Raw genomic sequence first — 21,393 nt, 5'->3', positions numbered from 1 at the left:
ACAGATAACACAAGGACATGGTGAGACAGGACCCCAGTCACTGTCACCTCTTCATTCCATACCCTCCACCTTGGATGTGGGTCACCAGCACACCAACTGTGCCCTTACTGAATGGCATATGGTACCCCAAGCCATGCACAAAGGACACTTCCAGTACCTGCAGATCTCCAACAGCTCACCTGAGATACATTTGCCATTGTAACTATTTTACAGTTAAGCCAGCTGCCCTATTTCACCCCAGCACCAGGATCGTCTGTCTAGGTTTTCCAAAAGCATAGCAGCCCCTGGGACTTGTAAGTAAGCCTACAGACATAGGCAGACACAGGACTCAGGTTCCTGATGCCATGCAACCTCTTCCACCAGTGGAGAAACTCACCCCTGGCTCTGCAGTCTATGCTGCTGCCAGCTGACAGGGACTCCCAGCTTCCTCTTGCTTGTCCCAGTTTTCCAAAGGCCCCTCCAGCTAGCTGAACCTCATTTAATTTGAACAGCCCTTTAATACCTGCAGTTGTCTAAGCCACAAGGGCCACAGAAAGCCCAACCCAAATCAGTGAAGGAAGGACCAACACTCAGGGGAAAATTCTGTGTTCTCAGCTAAGTGAGGTATCCGGAGAGCATTGTGGCACAGAGGTTACACTGACACATCAAAGAGCATCTCCTCCCTCAGCACCAGCTACAGGTACTACAGCAGCATAATGAAGTGCCACTGCCATCATTAGTGACATGACAGACTGCCCTCCATTAATGTACCTGATGGTCAGGCCAGCCCTCTGCTCCTGTCCTTCCACCTCTCAAGTGTGTTCCTGATCCCTGGACTCCAGGAAGCACAGTCCATAAATCAGAGTTCCAGCAGCTCCTCCTCAAAGGGAGCAAATCCCATGCTCAACTTCCCTTTGGAAGAGATGCTCAGAAATTATTTTGGGAGATATTTGCAAAATGCCTATGTGACTTGGGCAGCCAGTGAGAGGTGTATTTTCAATTCACAAAAAGCTTTTGCACTATGGATATATATATGGCTAATTAAGAATGTATTGGACAGCCACAGGAACACATCATTCACAAACCATTCTGAAGAAAAGGCCAGGAAGCTTGCATCCAATTTTGCTGTACTTCAACAGGAAACAGAAAGCTGCTCCTTAAAGACTCCTGCAGATGCTGCTGGGCCTGTTTCCGGTTTCCAGGACCCCAGTGACATTGCACAAAGGCAGCAGTCCAAGAAGCCCCATGCCACTCTCCATGTCCGCCCTCCCCATCAAGCTCACATGAATTCCAAGCCTCCTGCCCTAAGGCTGTGGGAGTGCAGCCCAGCACTGGCCTGTCCTGCACTGCAACAGGGACACTCTGGAGCACAAGACTTTGATTTAGTGATGGATGTCCACCTTCTGGCAACAAGTTCTCCACTATAGCTCTCCTTTCTTCTCCTCAAATCCCACAGAAAACTTGTGCCAACTTTTTCACTTGACTTCAGGTAAACAGGTGGATTTTTCCACACATTCCTTTGCAGTGACAAAACAATGGAAATGCCACACAAGCACAGCAACAGGCCCTAAGCCTGCATTCAAGAACATGGCTTTCATGTTTACTTCTTCCAAGGGTTTATCTTAAGCCTCTGAACGAAGGAAAGAAAAGCTGCATGATAAGGCAGGTTATTCTGATTGCATCTGAGTTGTTCTCTTACTCCTCAAAAGACACTCAGAACCCCTGGCCAGAGGACTTGTAGCTGCAGAGAAACACCTTGTCACGTGCAGCCCAAGTGCTCTGGGCTGCCACTGGCAGTGCAGTGCCAGTGACCAAAGCAGAGCAGCAGGGCTCGGTAAGTCCTAACCAAACCAGTCCCTCCCCTCCCAACATTCCCAGCAGCAGCCTCCTGCACTCACCCTGCCTCAGCAACCCCAACACTTAGTAAAAATGTGGACCCAAGGCCATGGATAAAGAGCAGAGATCCCCAGAAGGGTACGTGGAAACTCGTCAGGAGCCTGCCAGCTCCCGCACTCACTGGCGGGCACAGAAGCGGCCGCACTTCCACTGTGAACTGAGGCTACATCAAAGAGAATCCCCCAGCAAAAGGTCAGTGACTAATCCACCGAGCTGTGGCACAGTGTATCACTCACTCTGCCTTGGAATGACACATGGAGACAAAGGGGAAAAAGAGACAGAAAATCTATCCTGGTAGAAATAACACCTCTGGCTACTGGCTATGCAAAGTGCATTTCTGAAAGCCTCAAATAATTCACAAATTATTGAGATAAGCAGAGGAGGCAGCAAAAGCTGAGCCACTGTGAGAGTGAAACAGACAGGTGAGAGAAAAGCACCACGTATCTATATTCGGTCACTGGCAGTTTCACAGCGATGTCCAATTCCCCTTTAATGGGAAATGCTGACCAGGATGGCAAATGTGGACAAAGAGTGAGGGCACAAATGTTAACAGGTCATCAACCCTGCAGATGCTCTCGGGACTCCCAGCCTGTCCAGCCCCTGTCTCTGCTGACCAGAACCTGAGTAAACACCCTGCTTTGCCTAACTGCAGAAAATCCATCTGGCATTTTCTGCTCAGGAAATGGTACTGGAAATCCTAGACGAGCTCCATGCTCCCACTGCAGAGCACAGAGCCCAGCTCACAGCCTTGGGGCAGCCTGACCAATGTGTGGGCATGCTTGACTCCTCTAGCCTTCATCAGAAGTTCATTCCATTCTAATCTACTCTAGAAGCAAGCCCTGCATGCTTTGAACATGTTTCAGACCAAACACAAATATCCAAGCCAGAGTAATTTGCCTCTCTTTGCTGTAACCAGGCTCCCTGGCAGAGCTGCAGTGGCACCCAGGCTTCACCTGCCCTATGAGTTCAAAGGCTGCAGTAACAACTAATGCTTATTCCACAGCAGCATATTCCACACACAGGGCAAGCAAATGAGGGAATATTTAACCAGTGCTCCTCCTCTGCCTCACAATTGGATGTGTCAGTTATTAAATTGTGTGTGTTTTCCAGCTCTGCAGCTCCTTTCTGAAAGGCCATCACACAGTCCCCATTGCCACTGCAAATTGCTTCATAAATGGGAAGTTAAAGGATAACGTTACATTTCCCATTGCAATTAGGCAGGGCTCCTGACAGACAGGGATAATGTGTTCCACATACAGGTTGTTACTTACTAGACAGGAAGCTGGCAAGGTCTGTGCTTTCACAAGCCATTGGATACCAAAAAACCCAAGTGCTGGAGGCCCTGGTGTGTCCTTGTTTCTCCCACAGACCCAGGGAGGGACTCCTCTGAAGGGACTGGCCCCATCACAACTCTGCATGGCAGCAAATCCTCATCCACCAAAGCCTCACATCCTTGCTCACAACTCACCAGGAGGAGGGAAAGTATCCGAGTCCTGCACACACTGACAGGTAAGTTTCTAGGTGAGCTAACCCTGATTAGATCTGACTGAGGTCCAACTTCATTTCTCAGTCAGCCTGTGATCTTCATTTACCTGGATGCTCTGCTGCTGCTGTCAGGTGGAATAACTCTGCACTGGGCTTCTCTAAGTCACCAGCAGAGGAATAATTGAAGGGGAGGTTTGCTGGGACCTGATGGAGCAGTCACGATGCACAGCTCCATCCCCTGGCCTTTACCTCCATGCATCCTAAAACAGCCTTTAGCCAGTGTCTATGCACAGACAGAAGGGTGAAGGAAGTTTCAGATTTAACAGCACCCCACCAGCAGACTCCTTTTGGGGGTCAACAGGAACTACTGACAAAAACGTGGCTCACACCTGTGCACCACGTGCTCATGCAGCTCCTGCCCCTGTCACAAGCAAGGATGACGTCAGGCTTATCCAGCACGGGAGGCTGCCACCAAAGGCAAGGGAACAGCCATCCTCTCTTCTTTTGGGATGGCAAATCTCCCCAGCCACGGGGCACTCCAGCAGTGTTTCCAGCTGGCACAGCTCCAGCATTCGCGACATTAAGGACATTACTCGGCCCCATCAGGCACTGCTACAGCAGTAACAAAACAGTGAGTCAGAGGAGCACAGGCAACCTGTGCTCCACACTACCTGTCTGGTTCTGCTCAAGATAGGATTACAAATTACGTAAGTCCTCTGCAGGACAAAAAGCAACCAAAATTATTTTTGTGGAGAAGAGTGGCAGAGGAGGAACTGCAATGTTAATACCTAAAATTTAGGGACCATTCTTTTCCTTCCAGTCATTTTTATAGATCAGATCCCTTCTCAGCCCTACCAGCCTGCATTTAGTTTGTGAAATAAAAGGAAATTTCACAAGTTATGGTGCTGATTTAGTTATTATTAATTATTGCTACTGTTCAGAATAAGCAAAGTGTGGTAAGAAGAGTTCAAGTGCTGCCTGAGCACAGGTGAAGTCAAAGCAACAAACAAGAGATTAGGTGCTTGCCAAAATAATCTGTGCAGGTTGCAGGGATGAATTAAATGATCCTCAGTATGAAGGAAGCAGAATTGAGGTTGGGCTTTCTTCTGCATTTTTAAGGCCCCCATTAGTAAACAAAGCTACTATGCCCTATGGAAAGGCCATCTGGCTGCTTGTGGGTGTGTGATAAATCTGCCCTGTGCAGAAAGGTGCACAGTCCTGTGGAAAAGGGGCCTTTTCTGTTGAGCCAGGCATGGGGAGCAGGAGCAGTGCCAGGTAGGCACATCTGTGTGAGACACATAATCAGCTGGGTGCTCTAGTGTGTGACTCCTCATAAAATCCAGTGCTGGAACAGCTCACAAGGCTCCCACCTCCACCCATCTCTTCTGCATCTCATTGGCATTTGAGAACATTAATTGACTCATTATTTAAATTCTTGTTCAAGGGAGGAAGCTGATTAAGGCAGGCAGATGCAGGATCTCCAGACGGCGTTGTTGTCCCGGCAGTTTACCCGAGTTATTACAATGCTTAGGAGGTAATAGGCAGGAGAACAGGGAATGAGGCCTGGGGAGGGGGGGGGGGGGGGGGTCCTTGCAGGATGAGCTTTAACCCACAATGACACAACCCCAGCCCTGCCCAGGCTCCAGCAGAACAGCCCAGACATCTCAAACCCTACCCAGCAGCAAGGGTTGGTTCAAGACACCCCATCTGCCTGCACAGCAGCTTCGCACAGGGAGAGGAGGAGGAGCCCTTCCCCACCCAGCTTTGGTGTAGTGGTGACTGTACTGAAAGCCTCACTGCTGGTCCCTTCACTTTTAGATGCACAAACACCAACCTGAAGCAGGAAAATATCCCTCACGGAAGTCTACTAGGAGTGACAAAGCAGAAAATAAAAAATGGCTCCTTTGGTGCTGTTATGATCTGTCACATAAATTCAAAACTAAGGATTTGTTAAAAGGCAGATTACATAAATATATACTAAGGTTCTTCTAAAAATGCAGGTGATTCACCCACTGGAACCAAACAGTTCCTCTGAAGCTATTCAGAAACAGACATGAACACTTGAAAGTGTCCCCATTACCAACCCTCAAGTCCTGCAGCTTCTCCCACAGTGACTTCTACAACGCCTGTAAATGTACCTGTGTGGAGAGCAGATACTTCTGGAGTCTGCTTACTTAGCAAACTGCTCCTCCACAACTTACAAGGAGAATGGGCCAATTCTATCAAAAGATGGCATTAAAAAAAAAAGACAAGCTAACAATTGCTCTCAAATCCAGACTGCACGTGGAGCCATTTCAGAACCTGATGGGTGCACTGAATTTCCATGGAAACTCAGCCACCCAAAATGTACACACACTTGTGAAGCCAGAAGTAGTCAGAATCTGCCAAGGTAGATTTTGCCCAGCAGAAGGGAGTTAAGCACTGAAAAAAATTACTGTTTTTTCCCTCCCCAGCATGGCCCAGACACCACACTAACCCAGAGGTTAATCTCTATCCACACCAGCAGCTCAGTTTCTCTCCCTGAGACCGATCCTGGCTCTCAATGTTCCCCAGCACTGTGAGGGATGCCAACTGGACGTGTGCTGGTACCAGCGTGGAAAACAGTGCCAGCAACACTTCTCCAGAGAATCACAGCCCAGGGAACTCTTCTCAAAGAATCCCTTTTCCACTGTACTTAGAAGAATGTTTGGATGCCCAAGGACAGCTTTGAGAGAGATAGAGCAGGTTTTCAGAAGAAACAAAAGCCAAAATTGCAATTGAAGAGCTAGAACAGTTACTCTGCTGCCCTAGCAGAGTAACTCTCTTGACAATATATATACAGGACAGCTTAAAAAGTGTGACATGTATGCCCTGGAAAAGGGGACAGGCAGACAGCCTGATGTGCTAAGAAATGAGAAACCTACCTGAATCTGCACAATATTTTGGAGGTGCTCAGTTTGATGTACCTGTCACTGTTTGCAGCTTGAGACTGACACCACACTCCACCCTGTTCCACTGCTGACATCTTCATATCCTCCTTCCACATCTCCCCTGCTTCAGTGGCCAACCCACAGCCTCCCCCAAAATGGTGGTCAGTGATCCATGGACTGATGAGGGCCACAAAATGGCTGTGACTAACCCACATACTGTTGAGGGCCAGAAAATGGTGGTGACTGATCCACAGCTTAACCTAAAATGGTGGCTGCTGACCCACAGCCTGCTGAGGGCCACAAAATGGCAGTGACTGACCCACAGCCTGCCCCAAAGTGGCAGTGACTGACCCATGTCCATACACAAAATGGTAGTGACTGAGCCACAGCCTGCTGAGAGCCCCAAAATAGATGGATTTCTGTGTGTGTATAAGAGGCAGACAAAAGCCAAAGATTTGATTCTTCCGGACACAGAAGGAGAATAAAATCAAGTTTCTATTTACAGGGTTTCAGTAAATTTCATCAGGTATCCAAACACTTCTTCCTGTAAAAGCTGATACCTGTGTATTGAATAAACACTGCAACCAGCAACTCCTATGACTATGAGACAAAGCACTTGGCGTGTCCACTTGGCCTCAGCTTTTGGAAAGGCTGTTTGCAGGACTCCTCCAGCCCTGCCCAGCTTTGCCAGGTCTGCTGTGCTGACACTGGCGCAGGGGCTGTGGGAATGGGAACAGCTCTGAGAGAGCAGGAGCAGCAGGAGTTAAGCACAAGTAGTGCTTTAGGGAGAATAAAAGCCACTGTAAGAGGAAAGCTGGCTGCCTGACAAACACGTTCCAGCAAATATCATTATCTTTAAGGTCTGTTGCTTTACCAGTCAGCGGTAGCTGATAACAACAGACACGACGAGAGTGAGTGGCTGAGGACAGAATATTCCCTGTAAAAGCCCTGATTTGCTTGCTCTCTCACAATGACCAGCTGAATGCCCAACCCATGTGTCGGTGCCACGGGAATGGGAAGGCAGACACTGCCTGCCCAACTGCCCCTCTGTGGGGGCACAGGGGGCCTAGGCCAGCTCCCCACCCTTGGTTTTACTCCCCATTTGAAGCTCAGTGCAGAGGAGCAGGAGCTGCCAGCTCCCTGTTCTGCTCGGGGCTGGTGCTGATGAGCTGGGCAAAGGCTTCCCAGGCTCTGGTGCCAGGCAAACCGGTCCCTCCTGGCAGTGCCAGACCGGAGCCCTGAAGGCAGGAACAGAGAGCATGGCGTAGTGGCACTTGCCAGCTCACAGGCAGAACTAAGGAAAAAAACAACCGCTTGCTTCAATCCACAACAAAAAATAGATTGTGCCATTCAAAATGTGACAGAAATAAGAAAATGCAGAAGAAAATGATCTTATAATTTCCTATTTTTTGTCCAGTCATACCCTGGTCAATTCTTCTAAAAAGGAGACTTCACAGAAAGAAAAAAAAGAAAACCCATCAACCCAAACCTTCTCCAACTCATTGCCAGAATTATTTAGACCCAGAGGAAAAGTCTGTTGTTAAGAACATAAAGCACGGTAAATCCAGGTAAATGAGTGCTGGGATAAAGTCTGCACAGTCTTGGGGGAATCTCTTCCTTTTAATTGGCCAAGACTGTGTCGGGGAAGCTCATGGAGCAGCCGAGATCCCCAGGCCTGCTTAGGCCAGTGAAGTACATGTGCCTTAGGTATTGCTGCCCTTTCTGCAGAGTGTACTCTGAACTACACTGGTTCTGTTTGTGGGGAACAACCAGCTGATAGCAATACCTGGACCGCTTGCTTCTGCTGGGGAAAGACATTTCCTTCAAGTGGTCCTTTACTGATAAAGACAGACATTGACCTTTAATTACTGCTTTGGACTGTCAGTGTCCAGAGCCTAGGACTCATTCTTTCTTCTCCACAGAGCTGGTGATATTAGTGTAGGTTTTCCTTCTGTTTTCAATTCTTTGTCCATGACAGATTTCACAGCAGGAAACAGTTCTGTGGCATATGGCCACTAAATTACTGAAACTTCAGAAACTTCTGTCCATGAGTTAATTTTAAAACTGAAGAAACATAATTTTTTTTTTTAAACACTTCACTAGACCACATAAAACCCTTCCCTATTTCCTCAGCCTTGGATACACTCTCTCCTGGGTTGCAGAACCAGCCCTGCCATGGCTGTCCCTGTACATGGGTGTGAAGCATATATAGTTGGCATAAAGTTCTGTAGATGCATCAAGACTAGAGAGGAACTGCGAAAAAAGGGGAAAACATCAAAAAAGGAAACTCACAGAATTACCAATCCAAACCCACAGAGTGACTGGAAAATCAGACAAACTAAAGCCACACATGCTTTGGGCATCTCTGGGTCTCCCTTTGCCCTGTGCCAGGATAGATTCTTCTCATGTCAGCCCGAACATGTTCCTTCTGGAATGCATGAGACAGCTCTGTGGAACCATGTGGTACAAGTAAATTGCATCTTCAGGCTCTAGCCAAAATACTGTGAAAGATAAGCTGTCTTGGGTTTCGGTTTTTTAACTTGACAAAGGAGGAACTGGGCAAACCTAATGATTTCAATGAAGGAGTTTGGGTAGGATTTCTTGTGAGGATACACCAACAGCAAGACAAAGCTTGTAGGTGCAGGGGCGGTGAAAGCAGGCAAATGCAGCAGCCCTGCGCAGGCTGAGTACCTGGGGCTTAAACTGAGCAGAGCCAAGAGCCCTTCCTTCCCAGCCCAGCTCAGCAAACCACGATAGCAACACAAGAACTGTGAGCCCAGATGAAATCATCCTAAAGCCCCAGCAGAACTTCTCTGCAACCCAGGGAGCTCTTCTGCAAACCAGGAGGCTAATGCTGCTCCCAACATCCTGATTGGATCTGGCATGGCCAAGGTTTCTCAGTGAGAAAATGTACAGCTCCCTAATGCTGTTGACAGAAAGCCACACTCAGACCTTTTCAGAGGCTCTCAGGAGTTATTATCACAGATTAACCATGGCGGGAGCAAAAAGGTTTAAAGTCTTGTTTAGAGTTAGCCCATGGCTCCAAATTAGCAACTTCTCTCTGAAATGATCAATTGAGTCGCAGGCGTTAATGAGTCAGGCTTAGCCAGGAGGGGTGAGAAAGGAGGGAGAAAGATCTAGAGCCACGGCTTTGCAAAAAGGCATTATGAAAATCTCAGTAATTTCTGAAGTCAAACTGTGTTTTAATCAATGCCTCCCAAATCAGATGAAGAAGCTACACTGTGACTTTCCCAGCTGTAAAAAATGGAAGTCTGGTTTCACATTTGCATGATTTTGAAGGTCAAATGCCTGCTATCCAAGTCTTACTGATCCATATGGACTAGAAATGCCACAATATGCAATCATCATGAAGGCAGATTGTCTCCTGTAAATCTGTCCTTTTTGTAACACATTCCGAATGTACCGTATTGGATGGATTATAAATCCATTCAGGAACCGCAGACACTGCTGTACGGAGCGGCACCGGTTTGTGGGAGGGATATGCGGGATGTGGTGTGTGCGTGGCTCTGGGAGCGGCAGGGACAGATGGCCCAGGCCTGCCCTCCCCAGAGTCAGCGGGAGCGTTGCCATCCCCTGCACACGATGGAAGCCTGCATTTGGGCAGAAAGGGGCCTTTATTAGCACAGGGCTGAGTCAGTCTACATCTAGGAATGAAAAACATTGGAAAAACAGGCAGGCAGGGCTGTGGAAGCCATCCCCTGAAGGGAGCAGGCTGCTATTTGTCTCCCAGCTCCTCACTGAATGGTCTGGATGGTGCACAGGGCTAGGGAGCAGACAGCTACAATACTCTGCTCCTCCATTCCTCAGACATTGGAAAGCACAGGAATGCTGCTTCACATGAAACCAATAGCCATTACTCCCAAGTAAGGGACTTCAGAACAACATACATTTTCCTCGAAGGGAAGGGCTGGGTGGTCCCTGCTCTTTCCCACAGCCTCTGAGCACATGGCGCTTCCCTCTCTCCATTTTAACAGATCCCTTTACACGTTGCCATTTTTTCTTCCAGCACATGCAATTGAAAAGAGACATATGGAGACCAGCATGCAAACCCTGCAAACATTTCAGCTTTGCTTCAAAACTAATGCTAATCCATTTTTTTAAACTTCTTTTCTTCCCCCCACTTCTGCTACCTCTGGAGCGAGTTCTCAAGAATCCAGGGGGTAGTTTAAGCCAACACAGCAATTCTCAGCAAGTGGCAGTGTGCCTACCCACCAAACATTCTTCCTCTTATTTTTTAAACACATGCAGACACAGGGTCACCCACAGCATTCCCACAAGAGCCTGGGAGCTGCTGGCATGGAGAGCTGGGAGCTGCACATCTGGGAAACCACATCCTGACAGCAATCCACCCAGAGCTGTATCACACACCACTTCCCCTCTTTTTTCCCGGTGTCAAGGAAAAGCCCCTGCTGCAAAATCCTGCTGCAAGGCTGTGCTGAGCATTACCTGGGAATGAGGCAGGCACGAGCTGAACAGACCTTTACAACAGAATGTGCATCTGCCAAGACAGAAATACCCGGCGAGCTTCTGGTGCTGGCAGCGTGTCAGGCGCACAAGCTGTCTGCGCAGCGTCTCCCGACGGGCCTCCTGGGCTCTGAGTGCAGGTCCACGCTGGCCACGGAGCCCACGGACCACACACTCCCTATCCCGCCACCTGAGCGTGCACCGGATCGGCAGGGCTCCGGGCAGATGAACCCTTCCAGGGCTTTCTGTGCAAACGCTGTGCAGCAGGCTTTTCCCCCTCTCGCTCTCTCTCTTTTTGTTCAGTTGCCTGGCATCCGCTAACCCACAAGCTGCTGTTTCCCTTTCCAAAGAAGCTCTGATGGGTGGAGGGCCAGGAAAAATTAGCCCAACTGATGAATGCAATCTCGACAGAAAATATGTTTTTTATCAGAGACCACATGTTGCCAACAGCAATTAAAGTAAAACTGGGAGATTTCATCGGATATAAGCCTGCATAAAAACCCCCTGGACCCGGTGATCAGGTGTCTGTCGGCTCAAGAGGATTACTCGGGTGCTCCAGAGCCTGCTGCCACTGGGAAGGGCAGACAGGGCCTGGGGAGGGTGCCAGGAATGCCCAGAGCAGCACGTGTGCTCACTAGGAGCCTGTTGCCCACCCAGTGCTGTGGCTAGGAGAGTCCTCCCAGGCCTCAGAGGGAAGCACTTGGAATGCCAGCCATGGTACAGCAAAACCTGTCTCCAAGGTATAGTTTACTTACTGGCCTTGCCTACATCTCAAGGAACAAGAACAAGTGACCAGAGAGCATCAGAGCTCCAGCTGATGAGGACTTCCCCTCATTAATGCCATTTGCACTATCTATGTCACACTCCTGAACTGACAGAAGCTCGGCCTGTCAGCCATGAGAGGAGCTGAAAAAAATCACCACAACTGGCAAAGGAATAATGGGAGTAAATAGCTCCAGCATCCATCTGAGTGCGTGCAGCAGGCAAGCCCTGAGAGACCTTGGTGGATGGATCCAGAGAAGAGAGAGCAGTGCGGATAACAAAGGATAAAGGGGTGATGCAGTGGGATAACAAGGAAAAGGGGTAGGGCAGGAGCAGGTGAGGATCACTGAGCACTTTCCTGGGAGGCTGAAACCAAGAGGATTTATTTTTTGAATGGATGAACCAGGGGAGGGCAGCTCCTGGGACCTAACTACTAAAATACTTTTATAAGCTTCTGTATAAATAGTTATCATCATGCCATAACAAACCACTTAAACCCCACAGATCTGCTTGGGGTACATCATCACACTGAAGCCCAGAGCCCTCTATTTCCATGAGTCAGGTGTTTGTTTTACTTCTGGGTCAGAAGACTCTTAGATAAGAAAAACAAGGCAAGATTTTAGGACTGTCCTGGGATCAAAGGCAAGAAAGTTCATCAGTCCCAGGATTTCAGCCTAGACTGACTGTAGTAAGATTCTACAGTGACCATCAGCACCCACCAGAGAAGCCAGAAAACTTTTTTCTTCAGACTGGTATATGAGATAACACAATGAATTCATGTCACTCTGCATACATGCAGAAGTAACTACACTCGTGTACACACAGATAGACCCAAATTCAGCCAGCCGGGGTGACAGCCAGCTCAGGTGTCTTGGACAAAGACACCTGGAAAGGTTTCTACAGCAGGACATCCCACATGGCTGCAGCAAAGGGCTACAGGGACATGTCCTTGGTGCAGACCCAACCCCCAAACCCTGCAAAGCCACTATTCCTGAAAACCAGCACCTCTCCCAGTGTCAGCACTGCTTCCACCTCAGCGTCCTCTTGTTGTCACGTATCACTTAGTGGAACATTTATTAAAAGGATAAATACCATTAAAAAGCTGCTGTACATTCGACTGCAGTGTGGCTGTGCAAGACCCAGGCCGGGGCTGCCACCAGAGCACCTGTCGGGCTCCTCCACAGGCAGAGCCACCGGAACAAGGAATCCAGGAGGCCCCACACCTTTCAGAGCACAGCTGGATATTAACATACGACAAAAAAATGCCCACATCGCTGCCTGTGAGCTCTGATAATCTGTGACCAGCAGTGTCACAAGCGATGATTTCAGCACTGCTGGCACGATCAGCTCTCCCAGGCGTGGGGCTGGAACTTGTGCCACAAACCGGCGACGCTCTCACGGCCGCGCTCATCCCCACCAACAGTGACACCAAGTGACATCTGCATTTGGCCCATAAGCAGGGCAGTTCACCTGACACAGGGTGGCCCAATTACTGCTAAAGACCTTGTCTCTCTGATCTGGAGATGGCCCCGGATCCCAATACAGCTCCCATTTAAGACTATTACAGAGGAATCAATCACCTGTCCAAAGGGAGCAGCACAGCGAGCTTGGCTGTCAGGAGAGGCTGCTCCTTGTGAGCAGTGCATCAGGCTCTGCCTGGAGAGTGGAAGTGACAAAGAGCCAGGCTCAGCAGCCAGCAGTGACCTCCAGCGAGAGCGGCGGTAGCAGCCAAGTCGGGGAGGCAGCAAGGGTGCCACAGGGAGTGCCAGGAGAAGCCCAGGAGCACACAAAGCCTGCTCCTCCTGCCTGTGTGCAGTGAGTGCCATGCTGTCCTGGCCAGCCTGCATTGTGGCGAATCTGGGCCACAGGGGGAAGGGGCACCAAGTGCCATCCTGCTTCAGATGTTCATTTCTGCATCTGTCCAGGGGAAATACAGCTACAGAGAACCATCTCCTTTTGACCCTCTGTACCACCAGGTTCTGGACAGGAAGTGACTGTGTTTGCAAATAAACAGCACAATTTTGTCAGGTGTGTGGGCCATTTGCTCTGTAACACACAAAGGCAGGGAGAGGAGGTTCTGGATTATGTAAGATATCTGCCTTGCTCCCCGTAAAACAGCCAGCCCCATGTGAACACAGGGCACCAACTGCACTGGCTTGTGTTTGTGGAGAAAACAGAGAGCAAAAGGGTTAAACAAAATCTCTGTATGGTCAGATCTAATTTAGCATCCTGATGCTGATCTAGAAGGGCAACTGCAAAGTAAATTAATAGCATTTCTGAAAAAACCAAACAAACCACCATTTAGGGGTTGTCCATAGGAACGGGAGCAGGGTACCAATACTCTGATGGAGATATCAAAATGATTACCCATAAAATGCTCATTTCTGACATGCCTGTAAAAGACATATAGTCAGAAAAACCCAGGGAAGGGACACAGAGATGAGCACCAAACAGCAGCAGTGGATCAAACCACTTCCTTTGATTCTCATAAGTCAGAAGTTCAGTCCTGATGAGTATTACACAGCCCTCAGGAACCCAACATCTAGGAAAAAAAAATCAGGAGAGATACAAACCAAACATCCTCCGCCTCTGATGGAGCCAGAGTCCCCCAGGTCTGTGACCCTCAGATGCATCCATGAATGCTAGAAGTTCATTGCAGCCAAGGGTGACACAGTGCCATGCAGCAAGGACAAATGGCAGAATGAAGTCCACCCTCCATGGCAGGAATAATTCCTTGCACTAGAATTCAATTCAGCTCTTCCCAACATAATGGGAGCCAGTGTGGGAATTAAAGGGACCCAAGCTGGGAGGAAATGTAGTGTCTTTGCTATTAATTGGGGAACAGTGAAACCACTGGCACATGTAAGACAGGGACAGCAATGTGCTGCTCCTCCCTATAACTCAGGGTTAGATATTTAGAAAGACATCTAAGGAGCTGGGGATGTTACACACTACTCTTCATTCTCCACATGCTCCCAGTAGCCTTTTCCCAGGCCTGGCTGGCCATCCAGTGCAGTGTGACACCACTCCTCACCCCAGGGCTCCTGGGGGAAAGAATTAGGAATACAATGAAATCCTGGAGGCAAATCTTTTCTGGGAGCTAAGTTGTGGCTCCACCGTGAGGGATGCAGTGCCCAACAGGCTGGACCAGCAGCACTTACATCAATGCAGCCAGGCAGATCTGTATACGAAAACAATTTGGGTTGCATTTTATTCATAACCTTCAAACACCTTGTAGTGAAAACATTTTTAAAAGGAGAGAAGCCATGTGGAAGCAGCCACCAGCCTCCCTCCATAACAGAAGCCATGACATTAGTCCGAAGAGCAATATCTGGCGCACACAAAGAAACACTCCTGAAGAAATTAATTTGGAATACCCTTGGTCATGTCCTAAACTACAGTTGCAGATAGGGTGAGTCTCTGAGAAAAATCAGACAGCATCCTCCACCATACCAGCACAGCTGCCAGCAAGGGCAGACAAGTCTTCATGGCCTTAAATCCCTTATTTGCCAGAGTATTTCCTTTTTTGTCCAGCTAAGTACCTTATTCTCATTAAATCTCTATTTCACATGCTGAAATCTTAATGGTCTGGACTACTAAATTCCATCTGATGCTTCCCACGAAGTTTGTCAGAGCTCTGCTTTGAGCTCAGTCCCATTCAAGCACAAGTGATAACAGTCCGCATCTTCCTGAGGAGCTGGGGCTTGCTGTGTTACCATGGCAGTGCCACGCTTGTGTGGAGCTGGGGGTGGTTTGTGCTTGCCTGGATGTAAAGTACTGTCAGAACACCAGGGGTTAGCGACCAGGGCCCATGGAAAAGGCCACGGTGACTGTCCAGGCATGAGAGCAGTGACTCTATGGTTTATGATGACAAGACTTCACCCTCTGCCTCTCACACCCCCAGGTGTCTTGGCTGCCCATGCCCACTGCAGTCAGGCTCCCAGCAGCCCCCAGGGGACCCTGGTTCTGCTGGACAGTGCTTGGCAGAGCCCTTTTCCAAGCTAAGTCATCCCTGCTTGGTACCAAGCTATGCACCCACTGTGAGATATCCCAGGACAAAGACTGAGAAAATTTATCAGAATTAATGTAATTACCTCTGAAAATTGTAACTGACATCTAATTAATTTTTTATCTGCTCAAGTGCTAGCTGAACACAACAGGCCACTACCATCTAATGGTCTGATTCCACTACATCCAGCCATGGAAAATTGGGAAAAAAATCCAGGGACGACTTAGAACACAACCAGCCTTCCCTCATTCCCTTCTCACCTGGGCAACCTGGACTATGGTCACAATGAGGGTAGGAACAGGAACCAAGACCTTTGTCACAGCATATGTCGTCGTCGAGATGGCCATCATAAACACTGTCACCATAAGATCTCAGAAAGCTTCAACCCATACAGAATAACATCCCATCACTTCAGAAGGCTGCAAGCATCTATCCTCCTTGTTCTTTAGCCCCACTTTTTATACCCTCATGTTTATGCACTGCACCTGTGTGCTCTCTGCTCCCTGTGGTGATTGGTCAGTGCCCCTGGGCACTCCATGGCTGTTCCCTTCAACAAGGTTCACCTGCTGCTCACAGCTGGAGCCCACTGGGGATGAGGCTCAGCAGCCCCACTCCCAATTCCACAAACTGGGTGCCTATAGACCTTCACCAAGAGGGACCCAGTTGTCAGATGGTGCCAGGCCTCTGCTGAACAAATGTCCCTTTGCACTCTCCAGTATTTTAGATCATTTCCCATACATGGACATGCATGGGAATTGATACCTGTGTCCCTGAACAGCCACAGAATGGATCGTCTCACATGGATATTTGTGAACACTTTCCTTCCAGAGGCTGTGATGGAATTACAGGTGCTGTGGGCACCTGCAGCACTCCATCCCTGAGGTCCTGGATACCTCCTGTGTCCCTCAAAACTCCAACCACAGGACACAGTAGGGAAATGCAGGGAGCTCACCGTGATACTCCATGATGCCTTGTGCTGGAGCTGCTCAGGAATGGACTGGGAGTTATTTCTGTTTAAGCAATAGGTATTTTCAGGGGCTTCCAGTTGTTGCAGGACACCTGATCCCCACTCTGTCTTTGACAATTCAGCCCTTTTCCCTGCAGGAATAAAATCTGAAACCAATCCAACATAGTGAGAACCCGAAATTTTGGGCCTCTAACACACAATCTATATCCACTTCCCAGAAGATCTTAGACAACTTGGAACAATGATTCCAGGCTGCTCTGGCTCCATGGGAGTCATTGGCAGATCTGGGTGTTCTCAGGTATTAAGGGAGCACTCCATAGGTAGAGACTGGAGCCAGGACTGCCCGTGGTGTCTGGCGTGCTGTGGGTGCTCTGGTAGCCTCTGCCCATCCCTATACAGCCCAACTCCAATTACAATCTCATTCCACTTAACGGGGCCTTGATGGCAGTTTCATTACTCAAAAAGTCACATTTATTAGTCCATTGTAATGTGTTGTGATTGTAACTCTAATGCTAATAGGAAGAAGTTTAACCTCATTCCATTTTCTATACAGTTAAAAACCTGGTTACAATGGTCATAAATCAGGGTTTCAAATGTCATAAAAGCAGAGTTGCAGCTCTACACTACGCGTATCTTTTTTTAATCCTTGCATTTCATATTAATCTTAGATCCAGTCTTTCACAACTCCACTTACAACCCACATTTTATTTAGATTATCATTATGATAGCAGAAAAAAATCCTCACCCTGCATATAATTTGCATGATTTAGGTAGACTGTGTTTTCAATTACATTAATAACCTAAAATGAGGCAGACTGATTAGAACCCTTTCTCTCACTTAGAACGAATATTTTCATTAGTGATGTCTTTGGAGATGCCTCTCCTTCCTCAGTATTCCACACACACACACCATGATGGATACTGTAAAGGAAACACTCCCAAACTTTGGTGCCAAGGGATCCTGCTCTTCATGGGAAGCCAGAGACAGAATGGAAAGACCCTACAGAAAGGCCCTGCATCTAGTCAGGAACTCCTCACCTCATCTCTTCCATTCAAGGGCACATCATTTCAATTTTTTCCTCAACTACTATTTTCAGAGATGCTTCTTAGAAAATAACTAGTTTTGTCCTAAAGGCATTTCAAAGCAATCACAGAAGGTCTGGATCCAGAGTGTCTTGGGCTGGCTTCTTTCCTGGTAACCCACAGATTTTAACAACAAGGAACATGTACTAATCACACCAAAAAGTTGAGGTTTAAGCTGAGACAAGAGGAACCTCAGCTTCAGTCTACAGAGGAATGATGGCCCTGGAGGTTGTGCCTCACTGATCTTACAGCCTTGACACTAGGTTTATCTACCACTTCACCAATGACAGCCATAATGCCATGCCATGCCAAGAAAGAAAGAAGGGATTGTCTCTGAAACCTTTTCAGCTTGGTCTTCACGATCTCAGGTGAGCTGGAAGGTAGAAAAGATGGCACATAGTAAGCACCTGTTAATCACAGTATTCTTTTTCCATCAGCTCAAAGCCTCTATAATGCTCGGAGACAGACACCAAGAGGAGTGTTCCAGTCCTCGGTTCCCAAAGCCCAAGCCACCACAGCTCTATGTAGTGCCTACTCAGAGTCCCCACTGCCAGAGCTGAAAGCAGAAGGTAGGAAAAGCTGCTCTTGGAGACCATAGCAGGGGAGAGAAGATGGGCCCATTCTCCTGCTGGAGCCACCCTGCAGGCTGTGAATTTGGGTTACAGGCAGAAATGGATATGCACTTTGCATCTCAGGCAAGGCTTTCCTTTAAAATGGCTCCCCTTGCACACCTGGAGACAGACTGACAGACCTGACACAGCCAGGCTCCCTTGCACACCTGGAGAAGGGCTGACAGGGCTGTCAGAGGTGCAATGCTGTGCTCTGCTCCCAGCCACTCCAGCTGCCATGGGGCTGTGGTCAGACCCAGAGGCCCAAATGGATCTGCTGGAACCTGAGGGGATGAGCCTGCAGAGCCACATCTTGTTCCCGGTACCGCCACTGCCAACAAAACCATCTCTGCCTTTTCATGCTGCCCAGGGAGGGCAATGCAGCTCCTTAAATATTTTAAGTCCAGGGGCAGTGGGGAGGGACAGCCAGGAAGGGAAAGCACCTCAACCCACTGCCTTGTCAAATGCGGATGCTGGCACACTCCCACAAAATGCCTGGCGGGTCCGAGCCTGAGGCAAAAAGCTCTGCCCAGCCCCCATGGCAGCTGTTTATCTGCTCCATAGATGTGGGAGGACTGCTATTCCTGCCTCCACAACCCTCCACTCCATTGCCAAGGGGAGCCTTAGCTGGGAATTGGACTCCAAAACGCATGCAGCACAAACCCAGCGGCATCTGTCTGTGCTCTGGAAAGAGACTTCTGAGAGCAGGGACCTCCCAGCCCTCCTGTCCCACTCAGACACTTGTTCCATTTCTGCATCCCTCCCTCCGGCTCTCCTGGGATCCATCCTGCACAGGCAGGGACATTGCAACGGGGATGGAGAAACAGAGACCTTCTATGAACAAATTCTGTTCCCTCCCCCCAGCCCTGGTCCCTCCTCATGAGTTTTCAACCAAGGCAGCAGCAGCATCTGCTTTCAGAACAGCCTGACTTTGCTCTGTCTCAGGGTTTACCCAACGCCTTGGACCATCTCTTACTTACACACCTGCAGTGTTACCTGGACTAACAAAACAAGGAACCTCCTTCCCTAAACCAAATGTCTTCCTGCAGCTTCAGCTTGGAGGGCTTTCACTGCCTGCTCTTGCCTGTGTTCTCCTCCAAAATTCCACCCAGCCCAGCACTGCACAGGCCAGGCCTGTCCCTCAGCTCCTTCCACCTGCCAGTCTTCCTCCTAGGCTTTAAGTCTCCCTCCTGACAGGCAAGCTAGTTTGGCTCTCTAGTGAAGGGTATCTGAGCTCTTCTCAAAGGTTCCCCCACACCCTCCAGCACAGTGGTAGAATGGAGCATGGAGCACAATCCCAGCTGTACAGAAACAGACAGTTCTGAAATGCCCTCTGACAGCGGGCACCTCCAACAGATTTGTTGGGCTTGTGACAATCCTGCAAACAAATACTGCGGTGTGTGGAATAAAATGCCAACAGCCAGCGAACTGTGCTGTTTCTGCTGACTAAACATCTTCTCCTGCATCAGGCAGAGCAGACCTGGGAAACGCGCTGAGCTATCAGCCTACAGACACTTCTGAGATGACAAACCAGAGGTGCTGATTCCTTCCCACAGCTGACATGACTCCAGGAACACCACGGGGCCATGAAATGGCCTAACAGAGCTGTCCCTACCAAGATGCCACTGGTACCATTCCTCACAGGCACTATACAGAAAAGGAAACGTCAAAACTATTTATTTAGAAGGAATTTTATCCTGCTCTGAAAGAACCTTCACCCCAAAAGGCACAGCACAGAGCAGGGTGACTGTCATGGGCCAGTGTTTGAGCTTAAACTTAATCTACTGCTTCCACCTAGGTTGTAGATGAACAGTCCTAAAAATCCTTCTCTCATATAATGTTATGGGGAGGGAAGGGGCAAAAAAGCAAATACTCGCTGGGGACTGCTGGGCATGTGGTGCCACCAGCAGAGAGCTCCCTTACTTCTGCCAGCCCACCAGCACAGCCCAGCCCTTTCCTTCCTTGCTCACACACACTCACATGGATCCAGATGCATGATGCTGTCATTCCTCATTGTGCTCAAACCAACCATAATATCAGATGATATCAAAATACAAGGGCTTGGAGGATTTCAACCCACTCAGCAGAAAAACGGGTGTCCAAATGCTGTGTGCTTACAGATATTCCACACCTTGGACTATCACAGCTGCCTTCAACATTTCCTGTCCTTGGTAAGTCTCAGGCTTTGCTTATTTTCATCTCCCAGTTCCACACTCATTTGCATTTCCACAGTGGCTACTCCTCACTGGCAACATCAAAGTACTGAAGAGCAAGAACCCAAGCTCAGCACACCTTGAGTCAGACACCAGTGACAAGTCAGGCAGAAATAAGCAGACAGCAAGAGACATCCTCTTCACATACCCTTGCCAGTGAGCCTGGCCAGGTTCTAATTCCACAGAAGGTACAGGCACTGGGCACAATCCTTGGGGTTACAGGGACCGTGCCCCAAAGCAGCTGTTCCAGTCCTCTGGCACAGCTTGTGCCTGGCACATTTGAGAGATGCCCTGGCACTCTGCTGTTTACCACCGCAGACAGACAGGGTGCAGACACCAGTGATTTCTTCCCCCATTTCCTTCCTAACACAAATGGTGTCTGTGACATACAGGATTATAAGGGAACAAGGAGCCAGAGAGCAATGAATGGCCAACTGATGGAGAGTTCTCTCCAGCCAATGTCACCGAGGTAAACACATCCCTACAGCCCCACCCCTGACTTCTGAGACTCAGCTGCCCTGGTGAACACTCAGCTGTCAGTGTTCAGGTTAATTGCCATGCACATCTCCAGCCTTTGCTCAAAGTTCTGTAATGAAGAGACGGAATTTTTAATAAAATCATAAAATCACAGCCAGACCCTTTCCCTGGAGCCAGAAATCCCCCCATTTGGTTGCCATAAGATGCTCTCAATCTGAGATCAGACATGATATTTAGGACACACATAGGCATAAAACAAAGGAAAATAAAACCCAAAGAAATAAACTTTTTAAGCATCATAGAGGAAACAGCTCCAGCAAACCCTATCCACATGTGGGCTGGGAATGTCAGTTCAGGAACACTTGCTGGGTTATCCAGACACAACTCATTCAGCTACTCAGCTGCTTTTTGACATGAGACCTTTCTTTACTCAAGAAGGAAGAGCTGTTACCACCTAGACTCTGCTGCCCCAGCCCAGGATGTGGAGAGCCCATAAGGCTTGTATCTCACTGCTTTTGTT

At 48.7% G+C, this 21,393-nt stretch overlaps 1 long non-coding RNA gene across 2 annotated transcripts in view; it reads right to left on the bottom strand.

Moving 5' to 3' along the window:
• Window positions 1-21,393, bottom strand: part of LOC135446937 (uncharacterized) — a 179,164-nt gene that overhangs the window by 67,858 nt on the left and 89,913 nt on the right. The window contains exon 1 of one of the 2 annotated variants that reach the window (XR_010439938.1): window positions 15,786-15,984. The exons of the other annotated variant lie outside the window; for it this stretch is intronic. This is a non-coding gene — a long non-coding RNA (uncharacterized LOC135446937). Of the gene's footprint in view, window positions 1-15,785; window positions 15,985-21,393 lie in introns of those variants that run through there. 2 annotated transcript variants of the gene reach the window in all.

The sequence above is a fragment of the Zonotrichia leucophrys genome, chromosome 4 (assembly GCF_028769735.1).
Source record: "Zonotrichia leucophrys gambelii isolate GWCS_2022_RI chromosome 4, RI_Zleu_2.0, whole genome shotgun sequence".
Classification (NCBI taxonomy): Eukaryota; Metazoa; Chordata; class Aves; order Passeriformes; family Passerellidae; genus Zonotrichia; species Zonotrichia leucophrys.
Note: the sequence above shows the minus strand (reverse complement) of the source record. Positions and strands in the feature narration are given on the sequence as shown.